The sequence below is a fragment of the Anomaloglossus baeobatrachus genome, chromosome 5 (assembly GCF_048569485.1).
Source record: "Anomaloglossus baeobatrachus isolate aAnoBae1 chromosome 5, aAnoBae1.hap1, whole genome shotgun sequence".
Classification (NCBI taxonomy): Eukaryota; Metazoa; Chordata; class Amphibia; order Anura; family Aromobatidae; genus Anomaloglossus; species Anomaloglossus baeobatrachus.
Genome location: NC_134357.1, coordinates 346,133,271 through 346,145,299, shown reverse-complemented (window position 1 = coordinate 346,145,299; position 12,029 = coordinate 346,133,271). Strand labels below are relative to the sequence as shown.

Below are 12,029 nucleotides of genomic sequence, written 5' to 3'. Positions count from 1 at the left end.
ATGACATCTCATATATGTAAAATCTGCTCATTTTCACACTTGATTTTAAACAGGATGGCAACAAATTTACATTGATGACCTGTCCTTAGGATAGGATATCTTCATATAATCATGTCCATAACATCATCATTGTCTGATCGTCCGGCGTCCGACACCCACCACTCCCACCGATCAGCTTTTCTCGGTGGCGGCTCCCTAAAAATCTCAGTTCCGTAGTTGCCCCGTTTTTTTTTATAGTGGCCTCGGCCGAATATTGCCCATCTGCATCCTATGCAAATCAACAGGAGGCGGATGTGCAGTACCCAGCCACTATCAGTTGACAAAGGAGCTCCGGAACTAAGCATTTCCAACTGCCTGCTGCCACCATCGGGACCGAGGACAGTTGATCGGCGGGGGTGCCAGGTGTCAGACCCCAGCCGACCAGATATTGATGACCTTTCCTAAGTATATGCCATCAATGTAAAAGTACTGGACAATTTTAATGTTTGTTGCTGATACATTTTTCAGAAGACTCTTTATTAGACAGGTGAAACGGTTTCCTTCTAAAGTCCGACATAAAAACAAAACAATAAAAATTGGATTTTTAACCACAGATGGCATCTCCAGCTGTCATGTCCACTTTACCAATCAAGTAAATTGGCGAGCGCGTTCATATTCTTCATCAATAATTCGTACAGTTCACTGTGCCATCCCTGAAAGCTCATTAGCTCTATGAAGGACAAAGGTTACATGTCTTCCGGCCAAGAATATATACAGCCTGTTGACTTAAACCCTGATACATTTTATTATGTTGGGAAATGAAGGAAAAACCTTCCTTACCTGTCTCAATAACCACTCCCAATAAACTAGCTGATGCAAGCAAAAAAAAAAGAAAAAATGATGGAATGCAATCTCAGGTCTGAGCTCAAGGAGTCCATACCTTCAGGGTCTGTTTGATGCCAGATCTTCAGGCGACAACATAGTATATTTCCTAGGCAGTGGAGCAAGTACTTGCAAAGTCAAAACCGGTCAATCATTGGTAATTGACAACCTTGATCTGCCATGAAATTTGTAATAAAAGTGATACAGAAAGAAGTAATGTGAACATATTGACAATATTGGGTTGCATTTATCTTTGTACATCTACAGACGAATGAGGTAAAAAATATATGGAAGAGCGTGTCATATATCGGACTACGTCTGTCTGACTTTCGATGAATGTGGCCATCTACATCTACCGTATATACATTTTTTTAATAGGAAAAAGAGTGGGGTTTTTAATTCTTTTCTCAATCAGTAAAAATGTATGTTTTTAACATATTGAAATGTACAGTTATACATTTCAATACATCTTCTGAAAATAAGAGAGAAAACAATGTCTTTCATATGTCTTTTTGTCCTCCCTCAAAAAGTGATCAACTAATTTTTTGTACAACTCCGCACACAGAAAAAATAAAGAAAATAAAAAACACAATAGAACATAAACCTGACAAAAAAAACAGTCAAAACAACATTTTTTGACTGTCTTTTACATTTCTATGGATAAGCTGCCATGGCTGCATGATTTTCTAAACTTCTGGGCCCCACCATCCATCCTGACAGTGGCCTCCATCGGGCGCCCAACAACAACCACAAATGTAGTGTGCACCTACCCTAAATGCGACAATAGCCATCTCCCCTACTTCCTGACTATACAAATACAACTTTATCTCCAGACAAGTTGTTTTGAGTTATACTATCTGGCTTGGAGGATGGCGTTCTTTCTTAACATGCCCCCTCACATTGTGTGGGAACCCCTTAATTGAGGACATAACAATTACAGATCCACGGTGGCTAATATGACTTGGCACAAAACACTTATGTCAACATTTTTGTAGACGTTACCACAACAGATGTCATCAGGCTTGTCGAAAACTTTGCAAAAGTTCATCAAACAGAAACTTTTTGTCAACAACTCCAACCTTCCAAGAGTCACAAGTCCAATTACACAAACAGAAGCCACATGACCCCTTCTAACTGTGTCTACTGAACGGCGGGACTTTCATCTTACAGGACAGACACAAAAACACAGGGCACACATGTCTGCCCGACAAATGTCCCAAACAGCTGCTCTCTGTGTTCCTCCTCCTCGTCATCTGTCGTAAATATCATAACTACTTCACACAGCTGCATGGCGACTCCTTTTACATTTAGGGTTACAACTGTGACATCAGTGATCGGGAAAAGGTGGCCATAGGTGAAAATCTGCAGCCATGATCTGAAAGAAAGGCCTATGAAATGTTCAGACCATCATAATGGATGTGCAACCACAAAAGACTGCTCTTTACATGTTGGATTAGATGAGAATTTGAATGGGTTAATAAAATGGACATACACTGAACTCAAACACTGGAAACCCTATTCACAGCTAAATCTTTTAGGGCAGCTCTTCCTTAAAGGGGTTCACCACCATTCATATTGATGGCCTATCTTCGAGATAGGCCATCAATATCAGATTGGAAGGCGACAGACAGCCTGGACCTCCACCGATCAGATCCATGCAGATTCAGCAGAGACCAGATGAAAACAGGGTGTGGTCGAACTAATCCTGAGAATACGTTATGGGGTTCCTACCTGGACAAAATGATAACTGTGCATGAGCAACACAGGTCCAGTCTTTGTCTATGAGATTGTCTTCTGAGTGCTGTACTTGGCAATCAATTAGATGTATGTCTACCAAACGTTACTATTTTGGCGGTTCTAATAAGTAACTGCTATTCAAAACACAGGCGCATGTGGACGATAGGAGGAATAGTTGTTGGAAGAACAAGCGAGTGGCTACCAGCAATTTAAGGCCTAATTCAGACATCCGTGAATCACGCATGTACGTGTTCTGAGATTTTCACAGAAGTACTTCAATGGGTATGTGTTCTATGGCATTATTCACGTGTCCTTTCTTATTATTACTGTTATTTTTTTTTTACAATGACTGACTAATGTACCCTTATAGTGGATAGAAGCTTTGCCTTTTTTTTCATATAATTAGTAATTTTTTTTTAGTAAACAAGAAAATCACTGACAAACACAAAATGGTAAAAATGGACACACTGACCAAACAATGGCGAAAATCTGATCCAGGACCCCAATATAAAATTGTTCTGTTTCTTTTCATGTACCGTATTTTTTGGTTTATAAGATACATATTTCCTTACCAAAAATTTGGGAGGAAACTGAGGGGTGCGTCTTATAATCCAACTGTTGCTTACCGGGGATATTGGAGAGGGGTTGTAGAACCAATGGCGTGGGGGTTAAGCTGGAGCTGCTCTGTGCTGGGCGGCGGGCCGGGGGCGCTTTGCTGTACTGGGGCTGTGGGCGCTGTGCTAGAGCTGCGGGGGATGGCTGGAGCTGTGGGTGATAGCTGGAGCTGCGGGCCGAGGGCGATGTGCTGTGCTGGGGCTGCAGGCCGAGGGCGCTTTGCTATGCTGAGGCTGCGGGCGCTGTGCTGGAGCTGCGGTGGATGGCTGGAGCTGTGGGTGATAGCTGGAGCTGCGGGCCGAGGACACTTTGCTAGGCTGGGGCTATGGGTGATGGCTGGAGCTGCAGGCCGAGGGCAATATGCTGTGCTGGGACTGCAGACAGAGGGCGTTTTGGTATGCTGGCACTATGCTAGAGCTGCGGGTGATGGCTGGAGCTGCGGGGCGAGGCCAATGTTCTGTGCTGGGGCTGCGTGCGCAGATGGAGCTTTTGGCTCAAGATCTCATCTGCACACATGCCGACTCCAGGCACCATTATTTAAAGTCCACATCACCAACATTTTCACGATAGCGCCCACAGCCCCAGCACAGCGCCCTCGGCCTCCAGCCCCAGCAGAGTGCAGCCTCAGCACGGCGCCCGCAGCCCCAGCACAGAGCCCGCAGCCCCAGCAGAGCCCGCAGCCCCAGCACAGAGCCCGCAGCCCCAGCACAGAGCCCGCAGCCCCAGCACAGAGCCCGCAGCCCCAGCACAGAGCCCGCAGCCCCAGCACAGAGCCCGCAGCCCCAGCACAGAGCCCGCAGCCCCAGCACAGAGCCCGCAGCCCCAGCACAGAGCCCGCAGCCCCAGCACAGAGCCCGCAGCCCCAGCACAGAGCCCGCAGCCCCAGCACAGCGCCCGCAGCCCCAGCACAGCGCCCGCAGTGAACTCGTCCACCACCGCTGTTGCTTGCTCCCAGTAAGACACCACCGGATTGTAAGACTGACCCCCTTTTTTTCCTCTAAATTTGGGATGCATCTTATAAACCAAAAAATACGGTATATGTTTAGAAACTAACGTCTAAGTGATATGTGGCATGAAAGCCAGATTGGTGGAGGTCCAACCGGTCTAAAAATCCTTTTACACCAGCTCATAAATAGCAAGTGACTCTCCGTAGGAACACTAGTTTCCTATTATTGGTTGCTGAACACGTCCCCAAACACTCGACAAACAAAATACTCATTCATCTGGTGATTGGATTATTATAAAATGATCTTAGGTATCACATCACTCCGTGTAACCAGAACATGTGCTGCCGAGAACATCTATTGCCTATGGGGACAGAACGCTTGCATTAGTCCTGTCTAAATCATTACATCGAACTTGAATAAAGCAGATTGGTGCTCCCTTTGATTTGGAGGGATCATGGCCACATTTCTTTTCCCACATATACTGCCATGCTATATAACAAGCAGACTGCGAAGCTCTCACTGATGCTCTGAATTTTCTTAACGTTAAGATTTCTGCCAATGAGCTGTACAACAACACAAAAAAATTCCTAAATTTAGAGGGATTATGTCATTTTGGCTCGTCCTCCCTGCAGTATTGTCGTACTGCTATACTGACAGCACGGCGCACACATGGAGCTCGGGAGAATTAGTACATGGCTGAAGCAAAACACAGACTGTTTATCCAACAAGACGGTGCGTGAGACCCAGACGTGCAGCTTACATGTGAGGTGGGCGAGAAAGCAATTATAAAAGGAGGGAAATCAATGGCACAGCATCAGGCTACCCTATAATTACTACAATCGTGTATAGCGACAAGTGTCACCATTGCAGCATTGGAATGGGTTTCCGGAATCACGATTTAGAATAGGGAAACATTTTTCACAGCAGATTTGCCACATGTAGATACATGGTTATAGGGATATTCTCATCTCCACAATCCTATCCCAATATGAAGTAGGTGTAATAATAAGAATAATATTAGCAAATAACTCCAATAAGAAATGTAGCATAGTTCTCCTGATTAGCCATGTTTCTTACCTCATGTGTAGGGCATTGCAGCTTGAGTATCCATGCTTATGACCACGAACATCTAACCGACTGTCAATATACGAGTAGACGTAACCATGGATATCTAAAGGGTACTTTACATACTGCGACATCGCTAGCGATCTTATTAGCGATGTGAAATTCTAGATCGCAAGTGCGATCTTTCGAGATCGCACATGCGCAAAATGACCTATGTGCGCTCTCGAAAGATCGCACTTACGATCTAGAATTTCACATCGCTAATGAGATCGCTAGTGATGTCGCAGTGTGTAAAGTACCCTTAAGATGCAATGCCCCGCACATGAGGTAAGAGACATGGCTAATCAGGAAAACTAGGCTACATTTCTATCAAGGTTAGATCGTAGAACAAACAGCATTTCTCAATGCTTCTTATTACTGTCTGGCAATGTTACCTTGGCCCTTAAACCGTGGGTTAAAGCATAAGACACCCATGTCAGGCACCAAACATCACAATCTGATCACGAGAGAATACTCATTGCCTGGGGGCTAACATGAGTCTGAGGGGATTCAAACCTAGGCTTCCATACCTTCTCGCATTCTTATAGCCCACCCTCTCATAGGAAGTTGCAGTATTTACCATATTTGCCCAGTGTTAAATCTGCGGTGGTCTTCTAACCAGTCATCTCAGGGAGATAGCCTTCTGGGCCAAAAACAAAATTTCCCTGAGAAGAGAGCGAGGGCCTCCTCATCAAGGATTCCTAATAAACACATCTTAGGGCAGAGTGGTACAGGATATTGTATGACCTTGATCTCCTTCCAAAAGTCTGTAACACCACATCAGGCGTATAAAACCTGCCGCCTCTTCCCCCCATCTATGGCAATCAGCAGTGGTACATCTACCCTTGTGTAACCTGCTTGGTGTCGGGTAAGGCTGGTTTCACACTACGTCTTTTTAACATCCGTCCTTAACGTTATTTTAGCGGACAAGCGGATCCAGTGCAAATGCGTTTTCATTTCAATGCATTTGCAATGGACTCGCGTTAACATCCGTTCACCTGCGTTTGCGTGCGTTATAGTGAGGATCCAGTGACTTGCAGTTTTTTAACATGTTTCAAAAACGCTACTTGTAGCGTTTTTGAGCTCCGTCCAAATACTGCAAATTGCTGGATCCTGACTATAACGCACGCAAACGCAGGTGAACGCTGGCGTGCTGATAGACAGGATCCTGCTTTTGTACTGAGCATGCCCAGAAAGTACTGAGCATGCCCAGAACCAGTCTCGCGTGATCTGTCTATCTCTCTACTCCCTCCCTCACCCTCTCTCTCTCTATCTCTGTCTTTCCCCCTTCCTCCCCTCCCTCTCTCCCCCACCTGAGAGCTGCGGACACTCGTAACCAAGGTAAATATCGGGTAACCACTTCTCTTAGTTACCCGATGTTTACGTTGGTTACGCGTGCAGGCAGCCCTGCTCCTAGCAGCTGCAGACACTCGTAACCAAGATAAATATCGGGTATCCAAGGCCGATGTTTACCTTGGTTACCAGCGTCTGCAGCTGTCAGAAGCCTCCTCCCAGTCTAGCTCCCCTCACTCCCGATCACATGACTCCAATGCCCGCCCCTAAACATCCACTGCAGGATCCTGCAAAATAACATATGCGTTTGCATACGTTATTTGCTGTAAAAGCAGGATCCGTACTTCCGCTAAAAAAACGTTTTCAACAGATGTTAAAAAGACGTAGTGTGAAACTAGCCTAACATTGATGGACTATGTACATTTGGATTAGCTTGTTATTAATTGCTGGTGAAACCATGCAGGGAGGTCCCAGTTCCCCTCTGATAGAGTACAGCAATACCAACCCTGTTTGGCCTCAACCAAAAATGGCGACGAGGAACAGCTCCTGCTTAGTAACTGGATGTATAAAAAGGATCAACCCCTTGGGTCCCTGGCACCTTATCATCCTAATCAGGGGGTATTCAAATTGTCTCTTCAGGGAGGAAGAAGACGAACTCCGGTGCCACCTATTGGAGGTAGCAATCCTAGAAGTCAAAGTGACCCTTTCACGAGCCTTGTCGCATGACTTAGGATTTATGCCAGATGAGAACCTCAATTTGCAGACACAGTGTTTTGGGTATAAAGATATGAGAGAGTTCCCAATGTCTGGAGACTGGGTATTCAGTGGATGCCGTAGGCCGGTTTCACACATCCGGCTTTTTGCCGTTTTACCGGATCCGGCGCTCTCCCGTACAGATAATACAGTACAATGACAGCGCTGTAACTTCCGGGTCACATGCGCCGGTCACATGACAGCATGTGACCGGCGCCTGTTGCTCTGTCATTGTACTGTATTAACTGTACGAGAGAGCGCCGGATCCGGCAAAACGGCAAAAAGCCGGATGTGTGAAACCGGCCTTAGTTGCAGAAACCTAAAGAAAGTGAGTCTAGGGGCATTGCTCAAAGGGAACAAGAACAACCCCAGCTATATACCTGGCATCCAATCATTTTAAATGGACCTGCCACCAACCACGGCTGTGGCACAGTCACAAATCTGTCCAAATGTACTGTATTCAGTGTCACTGGCCACGAGCTGCAAGTGACTCATTTACCATGGACTTCACTGAAAGCCACATAGGCCATATTTGCAATTTAGGCATTGTTTTTTCTTGCTTTTACAGCAAAATTACATCTCTAAAGTAGTTGTAAGTTCCAGATAATTTGCACAGATGTTTTTGGTCACGCGACGTGTCTGAGAATTGCTGTGGAGTGACAGATGTCGTCATGTAGCCCCAGCCTTATACCTTTTGAAGAATACACTTTGTGTATCAAAAATTACACATGAGATTCCATCGTAAGATAAGCGGCCACCGAGACGCAGGACAGAAAAGAAAGGGTTTGGTCCAGCACCTTGAAACTAATTATTCCAGTCCCAGAATTTTCCAGAATCTTAATAAAAACTTATATCATTTATTAGTGTACAGTATATAAAAATTCCAAAATTTAAAAACATTGTGTCTTATGCGTTTCAAGTTCTAACCGAGCTCTTAATCATAGCACAACACATGTGAGTAAGCGCTCGGTTAGAGCTTGAAACGCATAAGACACAATGTTTTTAAATTTTGGAATTTTTATATACACTAATAAATTATATAAGTTTTTAGTAAGATTCTAGAAAATTCTGGGACTGGAATAATTAGTTTCAAGGTGCTGGACCAAACCCTTCCCATTATATGCTCCCCAGCCATTACACACTTGTGCCATATTCTTTGCTTATAGCTAGTGTTGAGCGGACCCGGATCTGAAAAATCCGGCTCGCATGGTTCGAGGTTCCGATCCGAGTCCGACCAGTACCCGGGATCCGAGGTGCACGATCCGGATTTTTTTTTTTTTCTCTCTCTCTCTCTCTCCCCCTCCCTCTCTCCCTCCCTCGCTCCATCCCCCTCCCTCGCTCCCTCCCCCTCCCTCGCTCCCTCCCTCTCTCGTCCCGGATCCGACTTCCCATTGATTTACATAGCCGCGGATTCGGCATCAACCCGATCCGGAGGACCCGGATTATAGCCGATCCGCTCAACTCTACTTATAGCCCTTCACCTCTCACTATGAGTAAGGTCACCTTTTACATTCAAGCTCCCTAATGATACACAAGGATTTCAACTATGTTAACCGTTTTACTGCCGCAAGAAGCCGAGGGGCAAATTAAGCAAGACAAGTTTAGAAGCTAACAGACAACTTCTACTCAACAAGATCAGCATACCCCAAAATTGTACAGTGCCATGTGAAGACAAAGACATAAGTGTGGGTGCAAGGGGGGTGTCTTGGATTCTTCCACATTTTTTCAATAGTAAGGAATGTTCTAAAATAATAAAACAAGTATTATTTGACACTAATGCGACTGCTCTGGGAGAAGTGATGACATGGCGCACAGTAGTCACCTGACTGCTGCAGCCAATCACTGAAACGTACATGAAACAGCGGTGCACAGGATTATCAGAGGATTCTTTGGGTAAGTAATGCTTGGTTCTTTATTTTGGAAAATTCTCTACTATTGAGCAAAAGAAGAGATTTACAGAAGAGATGCAAGATTCTTAAACAACCTTTAAATAAAAGCTGAAGATATTCAAAGAGGTCCTATCACCTGATTCATGCTGCTCAAACAGCGGGCAGCATGAATCAGAGCACGGATGAACAATTGCAGACAGGCAGAGAGAGTATACTACAGAGGTCCTCTTACCAGCGCTGCTGCAGATGATTGACAGGTCTCTCACTCATGTGTACATAAAGTAATCCCTGTCAATCCCCTAGAGAGGTGGCAGAAAAAGCCGGCCAGGGGCAGAATCTGACTAGTCTAGATCTATAATGTATATTTGGAAAAAAACAGATCTGGCTGCAATCATTCAGCCAGGCTCCGATTTAGGCCACCTGCGGTGACTCAGATGACAAGGTCCCTTTATCAGAGTAACCATCATGTTAATTTTTTTTTTATAACTGAATAGTAACATATCAAAATATACTACTTTGTCATACATCTTATCTTGGAATTATCTTTCACTTCCAATTTACGGATAAAAATCTGTATTCACTGAAGACACATTTTCCCATTACTGAGATAGGTGATGACAGTTGGTGCTTACAAGACTATATGGAGAGGGGAGCTAGAGGCAGACTCAGGCATTCTGCTGCAAAGTCTTCTGATATGACAGGGACACTTTAGCACAACGTTCCCATAATGAGTATTTGGTGAGGTTGTGACATTGCAGATTATTTACTAAATTGGGTTGTTTCTGTTTTTTTACATGCATTTTTATCGTTTTTGGCCACTTTTTGGTATGTTATGTTTTAAATTAAACTGCCTTGTTTGTTATACTTCTGGTATTTGGTTTTCACTAAACTTTGACACAGTCATGCGTGGATTTCATGTGTTTTTAGATCCACTGTACAGTTCCAGACATTTGGTATTTTTTGTGCTAATGTTTATGGCTCCCAGGATCCTCGGGGGCGTGACTTTAGGTTGCTCCGCATAATTACCCTGTGAGCACCGCCCCTTTGCTAAAGACCATAAAAATTAGCCTCAATATCTAAAACCTTATGATGGCATTTAAAAATAAAAACAACCAATAAAAAGGCCGAATACTCAGGCGAGCAGCAGGTAAAAAATAAAAGCAAAAAATGTGTACTTGTCATCTAGGGACAGGTTCCATTAACAACATTTGGAAAAAATACAGTTTGGTACCATCTTAGTCAGGCAGAAAAATAGTTGAGTCCTTAGTGGATGATACCTTTTAACACTAGAAGTCCCAGAGAGGGGTCAATTAACATTTCTACCATTGGAACCCTATGGAGCTCGAAATTCCTAGGACTTCTAGTGTTAATGGATGAAAAGACAGTAACAGTTAGCAAACGTTCCAGACTACTTGAGTCTCTTCATCAAACATAGCATGAGCCAAAATCTGAAGGGTCATGTACTTATCCACACAAAACAGTGCAGACCAGTGATGTGACGCTGAAGAGTCAGTGGGGAACACAGCTGTGCCATTTTTGCCAATCATTAAGGTTTATTTGTGCTAAAATGGCACCATTTATGCCTGAAATATCCAGTTTATTGGGTTATCAAATACCCAAAAATGGTGGTGTCATGTCCCTCTGAAGAAGACCTCTATGATCAGTTCCCATATAATAGGAGTGCCCCCATGAACTGAACCCACCGATATCGATGGGTTTGGCGGACGTGGTAATGTGTATGGGGTGCCATCCAACATGTGAGCCTGTGGCTTTTTCAGAGAATAGAGGAAAGATCAGCCCAGTTTGCACTCCTGTGGATGGAGAAGTCGGCTCAGGTGGCTGTAGTATGGCCGCTAAGTACAATGCTGCAGCTTTCAAAGGAAGAGACGGCCAGGGACTACTAGCCTCAGCTAACTAGTCCGATCCTTCTCCCCGCCCCGATCCAGGTGATTGACAGGGCTCTCCTTATGTGTGTGTATACAGAGAGAACGGTCAGTAAAAGGAATCGGAGAAGGGAGAAGCTCTGCAAACTATGTGGTCTATGAAATGCTGAGTGATAGTAACACATACCTTTACACTGGCACAGCCCGTGTCTGATTCATGCTGGCCGGGCAGAGTGACACTGAGGAGAGGCTGCCATTCACATTACTATCAGAACGACAATTCCAATACAGGGAACAGAGACGTTTTATTTCGGGATGTTCAGAACAGATGACAATTAGTTAAATTCTAAGAAAATGTCAGTGAGTGGAACTAGCCAACTCACAGCAACACCCTCATCTGTGCACAAGGAAGAGTGAGCGAGAAGACAACACACGACAGAAGAGGACGACCAGCGGCAACATCCTTATTGGACTAAGGGTAGTAATGATTCCATAAGATGGCCATCACAAGACCATCCACCATGGACCAACAGGAATAAGGAAAAGGATTCCACAACGTGTGAGCACAGCACCAGTAGTCAGTAGACTAGTCCATTACATTGAAGATTTCTACCCATACAGTGGTACATGAATGCGCACCCAGTAACCAGTTGTGTAGGGAAATGGACACCTATCAACCAGTCGTGTAGATTTGAAGGCACCTATTAGCCTGTCATGTACACAAGCGGGCACCCATCAGGCAGTGCTGTACCTTAATGGGCACCTACCAGGCAGTGTTGTACATTAGTGGGCACCTACCAGGCAGTGCTGTACCTTAGTGGGCACCCATCAGACAGTGCTGTACTTCAGTGGGCACCCATCAGACAGTGCTGTACCTTAGTGGGCACCCATCAGACCGTGCTTTACTTTAGTGGGCACTCATCAGACAGTGCTGTACCTCAGTGGGC

At 44.8% G+C, this 12,029-nt stretch overlaps 1 protein-coding gene across 2 annotated transcripts in view; it reads right to left on the bottom strand.

The window, feature by feature from the left end:
• The window catches only part of LOC142311437 (protein MTSS 1-like), a 204,654-nt gene that overhangs the window by 191,469 nt on the left and 1,156 nt on the right, over positions 1 to 12,029 (bottom strand). The gene's annotated exons all lie outside the window — the stretch shown is intronic.